The following is a 17904-nucleotide window of genomic DNA, read 5'->3' as shown; positions in this document are numbered from 1 at the left end:
CTCTGGGTGCAAACAATCAGTGATACAGGGTGTCCAGAACAATTACTACCAGAAACGATGGTACATATTAGGTGTGTCCACGGAGACGTTAAACTCTACCCTGTAGCAGTGATCAAGCTTACATACAACAACGGGGAAACATATCATGTGAGGGTCGGGGTATTAAAGACACTACCAGAAGACCTCATTATAGGAACTGACAACCCTGGGTTCTTACAATTATTCCTATGGGTGGCCCAAGAACAGGAACATATAGAGAAGAATAGGCTTAGACTCGAGAAACCTGTACCCGCACTGGTGACACCTGAACCCTGGCTTCAGGATAGAAGCTTTAGATCCGCCCAAGCCAATGATGCCACTCTCCTCAATGCATGGGAACAGGCACGAAGCACCATGGACCGAGACCCAAAGGTCTTTCCCCGGTTTTTCATCAAGGAAGGGCTACTGTATAGACTGGGATCTAACAATGAACCCCATCAACTGTTAGTGCCTCTATCCTTTAGGGACCAAGTGCTTTTCTTTTCTCATTCCCACCTAACAGCAGGGCACACAGGAGCAAAAAAGACCACACAAAATCTTCTGAGAAATTTCTATTGGCCAGGGATTAACAAAGATGTAATCACTTACTGTCAATCATTTGAGATCTGTCAAAAAAAGAACACACATCGTCCTCCAGCGGTACCCCTTCAACCCCTACCCATTATAGGTATCCCTTTTGAAAGAGTAGGGATGGACTTAATTGGGCCACGACCCCGTACAAAAAAAGGGAACACGCACGCCCTAGTGATAGTGGACTACGCCACTCGGTTCCCAGAAGCGTTCCCTACGGACACCCACTGCCCACAGAATATCAGAGAAACTACTTGAACTTTTTTCCAGGGTTGGGTTTCCAAAGGAGATCCTGGCCGACCAGGGGACCCATTTGTTTCGCACCTCATGAAAGAAGTGTGCAAGGTACTCGACTTGCGTCATATCAAGACGTCGGTCTACCACCCTGAGACCGACGGACTAGTAGAAAGATACAATGGGACTCTAAAGAAAAACCACCTTAAGAAAAATATTAGCCGTGAACGGACTAGAATGGGAACAGTTACTACCCCTGACACTTTATGTAATCCGGGGATAAGTACAAAGTAGTCTAGGCTGCTCATCTTTTGAAATGCTTTATTAACGACATCTCCGAAGTCTCCTAGACATGACAACAGAAGCATGGGAGAAAGAGGAAGCGATAGAGAATAGAGAGATGTTAGAATACACCCAAAGTCTCAGGGCAAAGATAGGAAAACTCAGAGACCTGGCCTATTCTGATCTGGAGAAGAAACATGAAAGACAGAAGACCTTCTATGATCGAGGAAAGAAATGGAGAAGGTTATGTATCGATGACTGGGCATTGGTCCTGTTACCCTCCTCCTCGAAGAAATTCCAAACCGAGTGGATGGGACCATATAAAGTCGTTGGAACCATTGGAAAGACGACACACAGGCTACAGATGACCCCTAACCGTACCCAAACTTTCCATATCAATCTCCTGAAGAAATTGTTGGGTCCCCTACCTAAGAGCAACCATCTGTCTTTACCTATCTTTGGATCCCACTCTAGCACTTTGAAGCAGCTCGGGGTAAACGATGAATTAAGCCAAGAAGAAAGAACCTCTTTGAAAGAAACCCTCGACCCCTTTGCCTCCATTTTTTCAGATATCCCTGGAAGAACAACCCTGATAGAACACCGTATTGAGACGCCACCTGGGAAAATAATAAAACAGCGGCCATACCGGATTCCTGCCGCCAGAAGAATCGCCATACTCCAGGAAGTACAAGACATGCTGAAATTAGGGGTGATCCGCCCCTCAAGAAGTGAATGATCGTCCCCAATTGTGATGGTGCCGAAACACGATGGGAGTATCTGTTTTTGCATGGATTTTAGAGCCCTTTATGCGATATCTGCATTTGATGCCTATCCTATACCACGTATTGATGAAATGATAGAAAAGTTAGGTGAGGCCAGATACATAAGTACGCTGGACCTCACTAAAGGTTATTGGCAAGTGCCCCTAAGGGAAAAGGATAGGAAGAAAACAGCCTTCTCAACCCCAGATGGATTGTATGAATTCACGGTGCTTCCATTTGGATTGCACGGAGCACCGGCAACCTTTCAACGACTCATGAACACCGTCCTGTCTGAGTACCACTAATTTTCATCTGCTTATCTTGACGACAAAGTGGTTTTCAGTCCTGATTGGCACACTCACTTGACACATCTCAAAACCATACTTCAGGCCTTGCAAAATGCGGGATTACACATAAATGCAAAGAAATCCAGGGTAGGATATCAAAGCGTAAAATACTTAGGTTACGTCTTAGGAAAGGGGGTGATCGCTCCACAAGCTGAAAAGGTCCGTGCTATCACCGAAACCCCCTTCCCCAGCACAAAGCGGGATATGAGAGCCTTCCTAGGCCTATTAGGCTATTATAGGCGCTTCATTCCCCACTTTTCGGAACTGGCGGCCCCTCTAACAGATACCCTGCAAAAGGACGTAAAGGCAACAGTCTTACTCCATCCCACAGAGCCTATGTTAGAAGCCTTTCATACCCTAAAAAAAGCCATAACTACCAGTCCTGTCTTATTTTCTCCCGATTTTTCAAAGCCATTCATCCTTCACACAGATGCCTCCAACCAAGGGTTAGGCGCTGTACTTTCCCACCTCTCTCCGGATGGGGTAGACCATCCCATTCTTTACATCAGTAGGAAGCTGTTCCCTAGGGAGAAGAAGTACCCCACTATAGAAAGGGAGTGTCTTGCGGTGAAATGGGCCATAGATAAGTTACGTTACTACCTTGAAGGACACCCTTTCACCTTATACACTGACCACGCGCCCCTTCAGTGGATGAGTCGTAACATCACTAATAATCCCTGGGTACTCCGTTGGTTTCTGGCCCTACAGCCCTTTACCTTTAAGGTGAAACATCGAAAGGGAGCAGACAATGGCATTGCAGACTATTTGTCAAGGGTTTTCCCTCTCCCCAATCGGGAAAATCCAGGGGAGGAGGTGTATCAAGGGGTCCGGAAAGGTAACCGACAGCTATCACGGACTGGTGGGAGGTACCTAACGGCACAGACCCTCTTGTTTCCCCACCACAGGAGGATTGGTTCCGCCCGTCACAAGTGTATTACAACGCCGGGTCTGAAATGGGACATGGTCCCTTTAACTGGAGCGCTGCTAAGCTTGACCCGGCTCCCAGAGACAACGTCACCTCAATCGGGCCAACAAGAGGAGAGGAAATCCGGAAGGGGGTGTGTTCCAACACTGGAAGAGAAAACGAGGAAAGAACGAAGAACGCGGAATCACCGGGAAGACACCTGGAACTCGAAAAGAAGCCCTGCGAAGCAGAGACAGCGGCGACCAAAAAGACCGAAGGACAGCCCGGCGTCTGTCAAGAAAACGCTACGTCCCACCACGCTCGTGGAAGAGCGTGGCTGACCCAGGTACGGGCACAGTTTGCGGGCTGGGTAGGGAGGCGGGAGAAGCCGACCGGCTAAAGCACGCCAGCCCCTACCCGTCTCAGTTCATACTAATTCCCCATTCCCTCACGGTCACACAGTAGTTTAGTATCGTGACACCCAGAACCATCCTTCACTTTCCCACCCCCTCATAGACGATATTGTACAAGCCACTCAGACATATTTTTTTTTGTTTGTTTGTTTGGAGCTCTGAAGATAAAACTCGGCGCATTTCACGAAGTAGAGAAGTGGGAGACGACGCCTAGAAGTCTACCAATTAAAGGAACAGAAGCATACAAAACGAACTAAAAACCCCAGACATATACACATACAGACATTATTATAGTCTAATTCTGGCTACGAGAAGGAGACGTTTTCTTTATAAAATACAACCATCGTTAAATCAGTCAGTTGTTCAGCCCAGTTATTCAAACCCGCAACACACGTGTAAAAGAGTAAAATAAGAAAACCTAAAATAACGTTCATGTGCAAAGCCTGTTTCCTTTTACACTAGTGCTGTGCTAGAATACTTCTCTGGCTCCAGTTGTCTTTTATTGGCTTCCAAGACTAACAGACTGTGAGAATTATAAACTACTGAACCGGCTGCAGCTATGCATCACAATTGTCTACCAAGGATGCTATGGACCATGAGGAGCTTATACTCTAAATATTCAAGATGCTGCAACCATTTGAAAGTCATGTGAGAGTTCAGTGCCTCTATGGGACATGTTGTCATACGTGTTTTCACCCAGGTGTCACGCGAAGCAAATCCATCTGAGATTGGAAGCCTCTTTCCAGGTCGAGCCTACACTGTGTGCACCCCACCATCTTCTTCTGCTCCTGAAGACACGTGTTCAGAAGATTCAGAATAGTATGTTTCCCAGAGTGACCAGTGCTTCCTGCACATTCTCACAGGCATTGCTGTCATGTTGAGAGGAGTATTGGGTTTGGTTTTTGTCTTCTGTTTTTCAGAACCTACACGCATGAACCTGGTTTTAGCAAGGATATGTCACTGAGGAAGCAAATGTATTGTAAAATAGCTGAGAATCGAGGCATAATTATTTGTCACGGTGTATGAGACAGTTTGAATAAAAAGCATTTACAAAGAAAATATTTGCATTCATGTTTATTCAACACATCAGACTATAAAGCAAATAATTAACTCAAGTTCAAGTTTGTTTATTTATGATTTCGGAACTCAAATGAGATCCACATAAGAAATTTTAACAAGACAAATGCATTTACATACAATCATGGTTAAAATACAAAGAGGAGTACAAATATCATACGATCTAATATATTACTAAAAAGCTTTTGAAAAAGTAAACATTTTTTTAACAAAACCTTTCATTGGGGGATTGTGGATAGCGTCTAGGAAAGAAGCGGCAGAGAAAATGCTTAATTGAAGACAAATTGGTCTCAGCCACTTACGCCTATGTGGGAGTAAGGCCGGGCACACAAAAAGCACATGGATGATATCCTGAGTTGAATTATTACAGAAATTGCACATAGCTGAGGAGCCGTACCATCTGGACAATAGGTTATTCAAAGGAAGTAAGTCCTGCCTAAGTAAAAACAAGAATCGCCATACTCCATTTGGGAGATTCCAGGTGACATATGATTGGGCTTTTCTCATTAGGCAGGTATCGATGGTCAAAGAGACACCTTTCTTCAGGATACGTGCTTCCCTATCCATCTTAAAGCTTAATTTCCAAGAAGCCAACTTCAAGGTAGACTTCAGCTGATATGCAGATAAGGAAAAAAGAGTTGATTCATCAAGTTGCAAGAGATCAACTGCCGTTCTAAAATGATTTACAATCAAAGAGTGTTCTTTAAAAGTTCCTAACAACTCAGTTTGGATAAGGTGTCTTAGAGAACCCGATTCACCCCCAGCAAGGCTAGAGACCCAGCGCACTATCCCAGCTAGGCCCTGAACCCAACTACTACGCAGGCCGAATTCCAGCCTAAAAGCGGCTATCGAACATGCTGTATTAACCGTGGTTAAACAGCGCAAAATTTTGCCTTCCGTAGTGTTTAAGAAGCCCCAGTTTTTTATATCAAGTAATTCAATACAATAGAGTAATGAAGCTGGGATTTTAGCACGAAAAACCTCTGGTAAAATAGCGAAGTGTCTTCTACTGTAGCCTTGTAGAGGGAGAGAAGACTTTTACCCTGGGTAATTGCTTTCCGGGTGTTGTTTGCTATGTGAGCCTTTTCACTTAGATTGCTAACAATAATTTTTCCAAGGAAGACATAAGATTTTACTACTTCCAATCTATGTCCACCTACAGTCCAATGAAAGCTCGCATATTTCAACTTATTCCTTCCCGTCATGCACATTACTTTACTTTTTGAGACATTTATCTTCAAGTGATGTGTCTCCACATAATCATGAAGTACCTGTAGACGATTATTTAATCCTTTTGGTGTTAAATCCAGAATTAAAATATCGTCTGCATACAGCAAACATACAATCGGTGTACCCCCCAGAACAGGAGCAATTCCTTCACTTAGGGACAAAACATGAGGGAGATCAGCTATATAAAGGGAAAATAATAAAGGGGCCAATAAACAGCCTTGTTTTAACCCATTGGCTGTAGTTATTATTCGAGAGAGTCCCCTTTCCCCGCCTAGTAAGACTCTACACCAAGTGTCAGTATGCAATGCTCGGACTAACTCCAAAAGAATGAACGGCATGCCCAGGTCAGATAGTTTCCTCCACAGCAAAGATCGATCAACTTTGTCAAATGCTGTGGAGAAGTCTATGAAAGCTCCATAGACTGACCCTCCTCGGACCTTGATATATTTTTCTTTTATAATTTGTAGTGCCGTCAAGTTGTCCATAGTACCATGCCTTTGCCTAAACCCATCTGCTCAAGGGGCAAGATTTCACCCTCGGACACCCAATCATTGATCGACTTAAGCAGGCATTTTGTAAAGACTTTGCCTATGGCGTCCAAAAGGGCAATTTGGCGATAGTTGTGTGGAACATCACGGTCTCCCTTCTTATGTAGGGGGACCAATATGCTCCCCCTCCATGAGGGAAGAACGGTTTTACGAGAAAAACAAAAATTAAAAACTGGGAAGAGAATTTTGCTCCACATCTCACTGTTTTGTTTTATGACCGAAATGGGAAGCTCATCCGGACCCATTGCTCCGGAAGAGCGCAAGCCCTTGCTGGCCAATTCAATGTCCTTTTCGGTCGGTGGACCATATGGGGAGCTATCCGCATATGTTCTGACATAATCAGACACCGATCCATTGCTAGCATATAAACTCTCAATATACCCAACCCAAGTTTGCTCTTCAATGGGAATTAGCAGTGATCTAGATCTTACTCCACAACCCTCCCCAATTAAGGACCAAAATATTCTAACTTGACCCTTATGTGCCGCTTCCCGTAGTTTAATCCATAAGATATCCTCATTCTCTCTTTTCAATTTAGCCTTCACTCTACTCTTCCTTCTTCTTAAGAGGACTATTCTGTGATATCTTTCGGGAGTATAAGTGAGGTACTGTTCCCTTACTAATTTGTTTATTGCAATATTAAGGTACCTGAGACAGCTAGGAATTATTTTAGGATTTCCTGTGGGATAAGGTTTTTTTGCAATAGAAGTTACCTCATTCATAAAATCAGCAAAGCACATTAATTCAGAGCCATTCCAATGAACCAAATTCTCCACGGCGGCCTCTAGAATACTCGCCAGGCCCTTAATAGCCCTAAAATTCCAGTAACATCTCCCAGAATTGTCTCCAAAACTCACCAATTCGCTATTTATATTCCACGAATCCGTCAGAGGTGGATTTAAATTTACGGTAATGGAAAGTACCTTATGGTCGCTAAGTGCTGTATTGGTGACCGACAAATCTTTCAGGAGAAAAAAGGAGGGACTTCCCACTATCACATAATCAAGAATAGACTCACTATTGTTGGATTTGTGAGTAAAATTTGCCGGAGTATCCGAGGGAAGCCTTCCATTAACTATAATGCTATCAACCTCTATCAATTCCTCCAGTAATATTTTCGCTCTCTCATTGGTCTTAATATTACCTGGGAAAAGGGCTTGAGGTATCTGTAAGGAATCCTCCTTGTGCTTGTTCCTGAATAGTTCTAAACTACAGGTTGAGATTTTACAATTAAAATCACCTAACAAAATTATATGGGGAGGGGGTTCAGAATCGAGTAGATTCTTTATATGGGAAAAGACCTTTTTTAAACCTACATTAAAACTTGCATCTGGAGGTATATAAGCATTTATCAATACAATTAATTTACGTGAGTTGCCGTTAACAAGGTTAGATAGTGTTATTGCCTGGAAAAAATTACTGGGATCTAAATAATGGGCAAAATAAATAATAATAATAAATAATTAACTCCTAAATCTTTAGCCAAATTTCCAGTGTCAACTTCAAATATGAATAGAATGATTAGATTTGTTTTGTAGTATAATGGGGTTTGAAAAAATGAGAATGTAAACAGTGAAAATGACTTGTGTATGTTTCTCTTATTCCTCCAATTTACTGGCTAGGAAAAACATAGAAAATAATCAGTTCTCGGTGAAAGCAAAATATACTGCATTCAGCATCTCAAAGTTACAGACAGTGAATTTTATTTATTTATTTATAAAGCAAAAGGATATCATGGCGCTAAAGGAGGGCAGAACACAAGTGCGGAGTTCTTCAAGGGGGTAGCTAGTGACGGATCAGACTTTAGGGAACAAAACGTTTTCAGTTTTTTCCTGAATGCTAAGTAGCTGTCAGTGAGCCGGAGATCAAGCAGAAGTGTATTCCATAATGTGGCCGCAAGGTGGGAAAAAGAGCGGCCACCTACTCTGGACTTCCTGATCCATTTAGTCTGTGCCTGGAATCGTGATCTCAGGTTCCTCACTGGACAATAGAATTTGACTCTATCTTGGAGGATCTTTGGGGCCAGATGGAGTAGGAACTTGTAGGTATGGCTCAGCAATTTGAAATTGGCTCTTTGTCTCATTGGGCGCCAGTGTAATGACCTCAGACATTCCGATGCTGAGCTGTACTTGCTCAAGCTGCATACCAATTCGGCTGCTGCATTCTGAACCAGCTGTAGTCGAGAAAATAAGTAGTCTTTCATGCCAACAAATAGAGCATTTCCATAGTCCAGCCTGCTTACGAATTGAATTGAATTGAATTGGAATGAATGACAAAGGCCTGGACAAATGTTCTCCCACATTATATACATGAACATAGCTATTATTGAAAGTCAAAGAAAGAAACAAGGAGTGTACCTCATAGATGGTAGGGAAGGGAGAGACATGGAATGATAGATGAAGATGATGAATGGAATGTTGTGAAGGAAGACAGATAAACAAATGAAATGGCAGCAAGAGAGTGGAATTTGATAAAGGGGAAATTGAGAATACATTTGGTGTGGTGAAAATTATGAAACTGGTCGGGGGACAAGGGGGAGTAAGAAAGAATGAATGCCAGTGAGGGAGCAAAGGCACAGACAATCATAAAAGGAGAGGCTAAGTCAGAGAAGGCAGAGTGGTGGTGAGATGGGACTATGGATGAGGAAAATGAGATTAAATCAGTGAGTTACAGCAAAAGAAAAAACGAAAAGCTGAAAACAGTAGATATTTCAGTGCATACCCACTCTGTGTGAATGTTTAAAGTAATTAATAAGAATTATTGTAATTGCATCTAGCAACCTCATGTCACTCACAAAACCTTTAAACATACATACAATCTATGTTTAAAAAGAAATACATTTCAGCATGCAAAACAAAACGGCCCGAATAGTGTATAAAGCCCCACACAGCACAATGTGCGTAAACAAATCGGAAATCTATATAAATCCATCTGTTTTATTTTGAAGATGGTTGTCCAGCTAACAAACATTAATTTTGGAATTAGAAAATGTGGTAAGTCACAGGAAAGGGGGCGATGGATAGGTTGTCACCACGTCATGGGCTACTTGACACTGGCCCTCTAGACATTTAGGGGGGGTTATGATGGCGGGTGGATCGCTACCCGCTATCTCCACCTGATTTACCCCCGCCATATTATTATGGTGGGGGGTATCTCAGCGGACGGAAAGTCTGTCGGTCGCTTTTCCGCCAGTCGGCAATCGTTACCATTGCCGGCCGGGCGGAGCAGGGGCATAATATGGTGGCGGTGCCTGCCAGGCACCGATATCCATATTATGATGCCTGTTCTCAAAGGCCTTTCCTTGGCGGTGATGCCGCCATGGAAAGTCTGACAGGAATGTGCTTTGGGGGTCTGTTGTGGGCACCCCCCTTGCATTCCCATGCACAAGGTGGCAGGCACTGCGCGGTGCCGGCCACGTTGTGCATGGGAATGCACAACATGCTTTTTCACCATTGCGGCAGCAGCACCCGCCGCAATGTTGGAAATGCAGAATGCGACCGCCAGGGTAGCGGTTGCATCCTAATCAGTGGTGCGGAACTGCCGCATGGCTGGCGGCCGGTCCCAGCACCACTAGGGTGATGGGGAGACTAAAGTCCGCCCGCCATCCAAATCGGCCCCATAGTCTTAATGTGTATTTTATTGCAGTATGCATAACCTGCATGTGCTAAATGAATTGAGAATGGTCATGTCTTGTTTGTAGTCTAACTCCTGGGGTTATGAATGCATTCTTACAAGAAGTGTAAATGGCTGAAGGATGGCCTGGGTGTGATAAAGAAACCAGGATTTTAATTGTGCCAAATTATTGTGACTCCATATAGTGAGCATACCTCATGTTAGTGGGTTTGATCTTGGATGGAAATATCAATGTCTCCTAGTCCCATAGGAAGAAGGTCCTAAGTTACAAAGACACAACATGGCTACTCCAAACGACCACTCTACCAGTGGTACAGTATTTCAGTGGACTGTGGTATTGGGAAACATGATTCTTTGCCACCACTTTGTGTCCCTCAAGATTATTCTCTTGCACATGGTATCACTGGCTACCACGTGTATCTAATGCAAGCAGAACAGTTCTGTGCGGCTTAGTTCTGAGCCTGCTCCATATGTGCGAGCATTTGGGAAACCATAAGAATGACACCTAGAGAAGGGAGCCCTGGCAATTTAATTTCCCATCTACGTGTTTTGTAGTTGAGGTAGCTTTAAGTGGGAGAAAGCTAAAATAAATTCAGTTGTACTCAAAAAAATGGAGAGTTGGCATGCATTCTCTTTTGACTACCAAACTGGGTTTGTGCGGATGTACAGTTTTAATGTGGTACATGGAGGCTTGTATTAAACAGTTCTCAGGAAATGGAGTATTCATTTGTGTCATGTATTGCCGCTGCAGAATGATTCTAGATATATGGACCCAGCTATTTTAAAACCTACTTTAGAAAGTTGGAGTGTCAAGGTTTTTTTTGTTGGTGATTTTAGTGGATATAAAGGCTTCAAAGCGGCCAACTTGAAAAGAATGTCATTCCTTTCTAGCTAGCTAGCTTACGACACTCCTAGTATTCTTCATAGGATATGCGCAGCAATCTCAGACCAGTGTTCCAGGTGCCAAATTAATGTCTCGGGGAATGGCTTCATATATTTTTTATGTGTCCGGCACTTTATGGATTTTGGCATAGCATTTTTCAAGAGTTAAGTAAAATAGTTGAGGCTTTGATTCGACACGAGGCACTTTTAGTATTGTTCGAATGTCCAATATTTTATCTGCATAACCATAACCGTTGCTCACTCTTTGATACTACAATGTTGCAAATCAATAGATCTATCTACCGTGGAACATTGGCTTATGAAGATGACTAGGTTTCGAACATTTGAATATTTAAATGTTCTGCGAAATAAGAGTCTACCAAAATGTATGCAATTTGGAACGCTTTCAATTGTTATGAGCAAAATGTACTTTAACTGTACGGATAAAAGACTTTAGAATGCGTGTTTTTTTGTACATACTTCAACTGAGATTTGTGATGTGTTAGATAATTGAATTTAGCAATGGCACTTTATTGGTATGTATCACTTTATATTTGGATACAGTAGTAATATTGTGTTTTGTTTTCTCCTCATTTATAGATAAGTGAGAGGTTTTATGAGCAAGCTAAAAGTTCATTCGCGGATCCCCGGAAAAAAGAAACAATACCATCTTGGGTACTCGGGGGCCCAACAAAACCAGCTGCCGCAATCTGAGGGAAGGTATATACAGAAGATGATATCTCTTCCTCAAATCTCACTTATAACATAATCATTGGACCCTATACATTTTGTGAATTTACAGGATATTAAATTGTCAAGTTATTAGCCCAGTTATCCCAGGTCTCCCACATTCTGAATCTTTTTTTGTTGAGTTAGCAAGATCCAATCTATGGATACGTTTCACCGAGGTTACCCAGTCTAATATTGGAGTTTGAGAGGAGATCCGTTTTAAACAAAGTTCCCTTCTTGCAAGCAAAATTAACAAAAATAAAAGGGAAACTTGTGAGTTGGAGAGATTATAACTGAAACTCTCCTCCGGAAAAACCCCAAAGATAACCAAGATCAGGCTTACCTTGATTTCTTGCCCCAACACCTCAGAAAGTGTCTTACCGACATTATGCCAAAAACCCTGGATAGAAGGACACTGCCTGAACATATGTAGATCATCCGCCTCATCAGAGGCACACTTCAAGCAAACCTTCTGCGAATCTCCTCCCAGTTTTGAAAGTTTCTTCGGGGTCCAATATGCCCTATGGAGTGCTAACATATGGTTTCTCTTAAGATGGGGAGCTTTAACCACATGTCATAAATTACACATTGATACTTGCCGTAAGTATGTTATGTTGGTCAAAGGCAGGTCTCTTCTCCAGGGCTCTTCCATAGCGGTCGCAATGATGACTCCCCCTTGACCTAGATCCAATACCATTTAGAGACCTCCTTACATTGATGAAGGGGCTCGCGTAGGATGATTTTCATGATCTTCGTTTACTTCTCCCTCTTTATCCAATTTAGCAGCCCAACTAGATAACTGATAAAACTTAAGTCTTTGATGTGTAGTATTGAACTTTCTATGAACACTCACATTTCTAAGGTAGCCTCTACCTGTTTTGCAGTCTTAAAATGGCTAAAACAATAATTTGAATGCTTCCTTTTTCTGCTCAATATACTTTTATTCAGGTGATTTTGTCAAGGTTGGACTATTGCAACATTCTTTAATTGGCCTGGCAATACCTCACTCAAAAGCCTGAAGGTGATCCAGAACATGCCCGCCAGATTTTTATTACATTTCCCCAAACACGCTTCTACGTCCAACCTCTTTTGTGAGCTCCACTGGCTCCTGGTGGAAAACGGATACAGGTCACAACCCTTTGCTACATGCATAAAGCCATGGCTAATGTAGCTCCCCTCTATCTGCGATTGCTAGTGAAACCTTGCTGCCCTAGCCACTCTCTTCATTTCAGCAATCATAACTTTTGCATGGTCAGGAGATTTTTGTAAATGTCAGGGTGGTTGTTCTTTCTCCTATCTGGGCCCTAAGTTTTGGAACTTGCTGCCAGACTCACTGAGATGTCAATCCATTAGCATCTTATGAAAACTCTTAAAAACATGGCTTTTTAAACTTTCTGTTTGATTTTGGCTAAGACACCTTACTCTATATATCGAGCACTGGGAAACCCTGTTGGATAGCTATGCGCTTTATAAAATTATATTATAATAATAGTGCTGCTCTTATGCCTAGGGACTTTAACTGATAAGATAATATATTGAGCTTATACAATTGCTGCGAAGATGATCCTACAATCTGTGGCTTCACAAGTTCAAATCTTGCTAATTGCCCTTCCGTTTCTGTAAAAAAGAGTTCGCCGGAACAAGAAATCTTCCTTTTCTTTATGGTCACCCCAGATTTTGTTGCCTTTTTTCCTGGAAACTATTTTGCTGTTTTTGTTCAACTATGTATACCTTAACCCTACTAAGCAGGAGTAAATTGCCCGTGCTCCTCATTTAAACATGATTAAATTGGCTTATTCCTAATTCACATGTTTACCTTGCCTATAAGTCCTTACTAAGTGTTCTACAAAATGTACCTATGGCCTGGAGTGTCCCTTGTTGACTGCAGCACCTATTGTGCAATCCAGAGTTGGCCTGCAAAACATGGCTTCATGCCTAACGTTCGTTGTAACCGGACTATTGCAGTGTAAAACCTACAGTGCAACTTATTAATATAATCTCCCTTTCAAAAAGTCACCCCATATAGGCTTTGTAGCCTACAAGGTAGGGTGCATGGTATTTTGAAAGCTGGACTCAGAAAATTAATGTCACCATGCCCCTACTGTGACAAAGCCTTAAAAGTTATTTTCACTATGGCAGACTTTGCTGTCCTATACAGAAAACCAGAGGACATATTAAAATATTAACACTGCTATTTGGGGTTTGGGACCAGCAAGGAAAATAATTGAATCACTATTTTAATAATACTAAAATTCCAATTTAATTGTGTAGTTGTCTTTTTAATACGTATTAAGGAAAAGTAACTTTTTAGAAAGTCCCATTTACCCTTGCCAGAAGCTCCTGGAGGCTAATTTGAGTTAGCTCTCCAGCAGCTGCTTAGCGGGTACTTAGCCTTAATTAATGATATGTGAAATAACTATCAGGAGTTGCACAATAGACCACTTTGATAGATAGATCGAACTGAATGGGTAGTTATGACTCCTCTAAACTCAGCAGGAAATTCAGGGGGAGAGCTGATGCTCCTTCTGTTGGCACAACTGTGTCAAAACATGCCTGAAAGATCTGTCTGAAGCACATGTAAACATAATGCGCCCTTGAAAGGAATCATACAGGATCAGACCACAATTCTTATGTATCGTCTATCTGGTTACTGAAGGACCCATCTGTGTCTTATTAGACTTCTGTCTCACTTTGTTGTGGGTCAAGGACCTGCTTCAAACTAGATTTAGTATCAGATGAGGGAGGACACCAGTCGTTTCCATAGCACACTCCCCTACACACCCTCAGCTATCTGAGGCCGAGTTTAATGTGGCTGAAGGGTTTGGCATCTTGGAATTGCCTTTACACCATTAGGGCCTGTTTGTAGTAAGGTAAACAGGGCCTACAGAAAAGTAGGTAGGCCAGGACCTGGCAACTTTTACCCCACCAACTAGCTAGTATCAACCATGAATGTGGCCCCACCAAGGCACCCTCCACAAAACAATCTTAACCTAGGAAAGACCAGAAGAAGACCTGACCTGCTGTCTGTGATCTTGGAGGAGCTCTGAAGGACTAGAGCTGCTCCCTCCTGTACGCAGGACAAAGCTCAGTTGGCTGACCTTCTGTGTGGCTACAGGGGCACAACAAACAACAAGAGGCCTTTTCCTAAAGGGCCAGTATGGCCAGTGACAAATGGACTGAACTTCGCAGTTGGTCTCTGTAGGACTTGGCCCTTTTTGGCTAAAGTTCCCTAATCATTTTGCTTTCACCCTAGACTTTTTTTCTGACATGGTGTTGCCAACGTGGAAGCTTTGGGCACTTTGCCACTGCTGATCAGTGTCAAAGTGCAAGTGCTCCCTATATAAAGTATAATGGTAGTTGGTTGTCCATGATTGGTATATTTGCCTTACTAGTAAAGTCCCTAGTAAAGTGCACTAGGTGTGCCAGGGCTGGTAATGCAAATGCTACTAGTGGGCCTGCAGCACTAATTGGGCCACCCACACCAGTAGCCTTAAAGAAGGAACTCAGGCCTGCCATTGCATTGCCTGCACACAGTTTGTTAAACTGCCATGTGGGGGTGTGGCATGGGTAGCCATCATGGCGGACATAGCCTGATCGGGCTCTGTTCACCCACGCCGAAATCCTTCACTATCCTCCACTAATCCTACCCAGAGGAGTGCACGCCTGTAGCAGCCGATGCCCAGACCACCCGGGAGTGTCACGATCCACTCTTACCTGACGCAGCAGTGTTTTCTCTGCGAAGGCCTTCCGGCGTGGCGTGGGCTGGGTTCTCCCCGGCGGCCAGGCCGGGGGCTTCGCTGTGATCCGCAGAACTCTATCCTGCTCGAGAGCGAGGGAGGCGATTGCGGAGTGTGCCATCGTCAGCCCTGGGTGAACACTGCAGCAGAAGACTCTGATCTGGCTAGAGGGTGCCGCCGTCCCTCCCCCACGCTCAAAGATCTACCCTTATTCACCCGCTCGGCCGGGAGCACGACTGGGCTGGCCCGCAGCAACTGTCTGCCTCCATCCTACCGATCAGCTGCCTGTGGAGTCAGGATTCAGCCGGTGCCCTCTGTGACACCGGGGCAGGCCGGACCCGTGTGAGGGACGCGGCTGGGTCCCAGAGGGACAAGATCCGGCCGTTATTTGAGTGGATGGCGCCGGGGTTGTTTCGCGGCCTTGAAGGGTGAGCACTGGGTTTATATCCACACCTGCTCCGGATACTGCTGCTGGAGGCCTTGCGCTTCTCCCCCCTCCGTCTCTGGATTTGGCTCTGGGACGTGGGGGACGGGGGTGAGATACGCCTCCGATGCCCAAACCACAGCGAGGGGCACCCAAGTGGCCATAAACTCGGTGAAGAGGTGCCGCCTCCCCTCCCCCTCCACTGGTGAGCCACCATTTTCAAATGACGCAGGCCGAGAACACGGCGGGGCCTTTCCAGGACGGCGGCCGCATTCCACCTGGCTACGAGACCACGGGAGCAGCCGTGGTCCTACAGATGCCCGAGCGTACCAGCAGGGCCAGCTGGGATAAAAAACGAATGAGCGTGGTCCGACTGTGAACAGTCTAGCTGCTGCCGGAAGGGGACCAGAGGATGCTGGGGCCTAATAGCGGCCGCGGGAGGTGAGCGCCGGACCTGTGCTGATCCCCGCGCAGCTTTCTCGATGCTGACACCTTATTCTCTTTGCCTCCCCCCTAACTGAGCTGCCTTGTGGGCGGGACTGAAACATCTGTTGCTCCAGGGGGACTACATCTTCTTGCTACCAAAGCTTGCCGGGGACAGGGCCCGGGTCGGCTCGGTTGCCCTCATTGAGGCCTGTAGGCTGCAGCTGCTGCATGGGGACGACGGCCCGCCTGGGGCCCCACTGGGTGTTCTGCTTTGCTGGCGTTGGCCGGAGGGGCCTTGAGTTGGTACTGATAGTCCTACAGGGATATTTGCCCACCCACACGTGGCACAGGCTGGTTGCTGCTGTTGTGGCCCCCGTCATGAAGGTGGTGGACTCCCCAACGATTGGCCCCATGGCCGTGGAGCCGCGGCGCAGCTGTGATGTAAAATCCACACCTTGGACTGGCTGAGAGCCCCTCTGTGCTTTGCTGGTGTTGCCAGTTGACCTGGGTTGGCACGCACGAGGACCCTATCGATCCCCTCCTGCAGTAGAGCTGCCCATCTCTGAACGCACGTCAAATCCTGCACTGCTGGGCTCCCTTCCCAGTGTCCCAGGCTACCACTCAGGATGGGCAAGGATAGACCCGGGGGAGCAGGCCCAAAGCAAGGCTCCATTGATCAATTCATGGCGCCCACTGGGGGGCGCCACGGGCGGAGAGGGGAGTGGCTCAGCTCCGGACAATGTGGCCCTCCGGCGGCAGTCAACCATGCCCGAGACATACTGAATGGCAAAATCGTGCGGGGGGGTCCGAGGTCTCATTTCTATGCCAGGACCTCCGCAATGCTGTCGATCGCATCACTGAAACGGAAACAAGAGTCTCAACAGTAGAAGTAACAGTGTCCACCCTCCCAAAAAAGGTGAATAAACTCACTGTGGTGTCGCAGGAACTGGCCTCCAGGGTGGAAGATGCAGAGGGTCGAGCGAGACAAAGTAACCTGCGTTTTGTGGGCCTGCCGAAGGGCTGCGAGGGTGGCTCGATGACCAGCTTTATCACTAAGTGGTTCACAGACCTCATACCAAAGGATCTCCTCTCCTTGGCCTTCATGCTGGAATGAGCCCATCGGGCGTTGACGCAAAAACCTCCCCTGGGCACGGCTCCCAGGCCAGTCATTGCCAAAATCCTGAACTATGCCAATAGAGATGCAATCCTACGATACGCCAGGACCCACAGAGACGGCTTTCAACACGACTCCGGATCCATTATGGTGTTTCCAGACTACAAAAGCCAGGTTCAACAGCAACACTAATCCTTCACCGCTGCGAAGCGCAGGCTTCGAGAGCTGAAGCTGCAATATATGCTACTATACCCAGCCAGGATGCGCGTGATATACAACTCCAAGTCATTCTTTTTAGACACTCCTGAGGCCGTTTTTGCTGGGACAAAGGAACGTCCCCAGGTGAGATCAAACTCTCCACCAGTGGTTGATTCTGACTCCTCTCGCAGCTCCCGTAGTCAACTTCCACGACGAACAAGTCTAAAAAGCAACGAGGCTCCGGATCGAGTAGGATGACGGCGAGTCCAGGGCAGCCACCTTCAGCGTTCCAGAGCTCTGCAGGAGACCAATTTGCAAGTTAATTTGGGACTAGATTGTTTAAGACTCTGGGTGGG

This window comes from Lissotriton helveticus, chromosome 4_1 (genome assembly GCF_964261635.1).
Source record: "Lissotriton helveticus chromosome 4_1, aLisHel1.1, whole genome shotgun sequence".
Classification (NCBI taxonomy): domain Eukaryota; kingdom Metazoa; phylum Chordata; class Amphibia; order Caudata; family Salamandridae; genus Lissotriton; species Lissotriton helveticus.
This window is presented reverse-complemented; position numbering follows the sequence as displayed.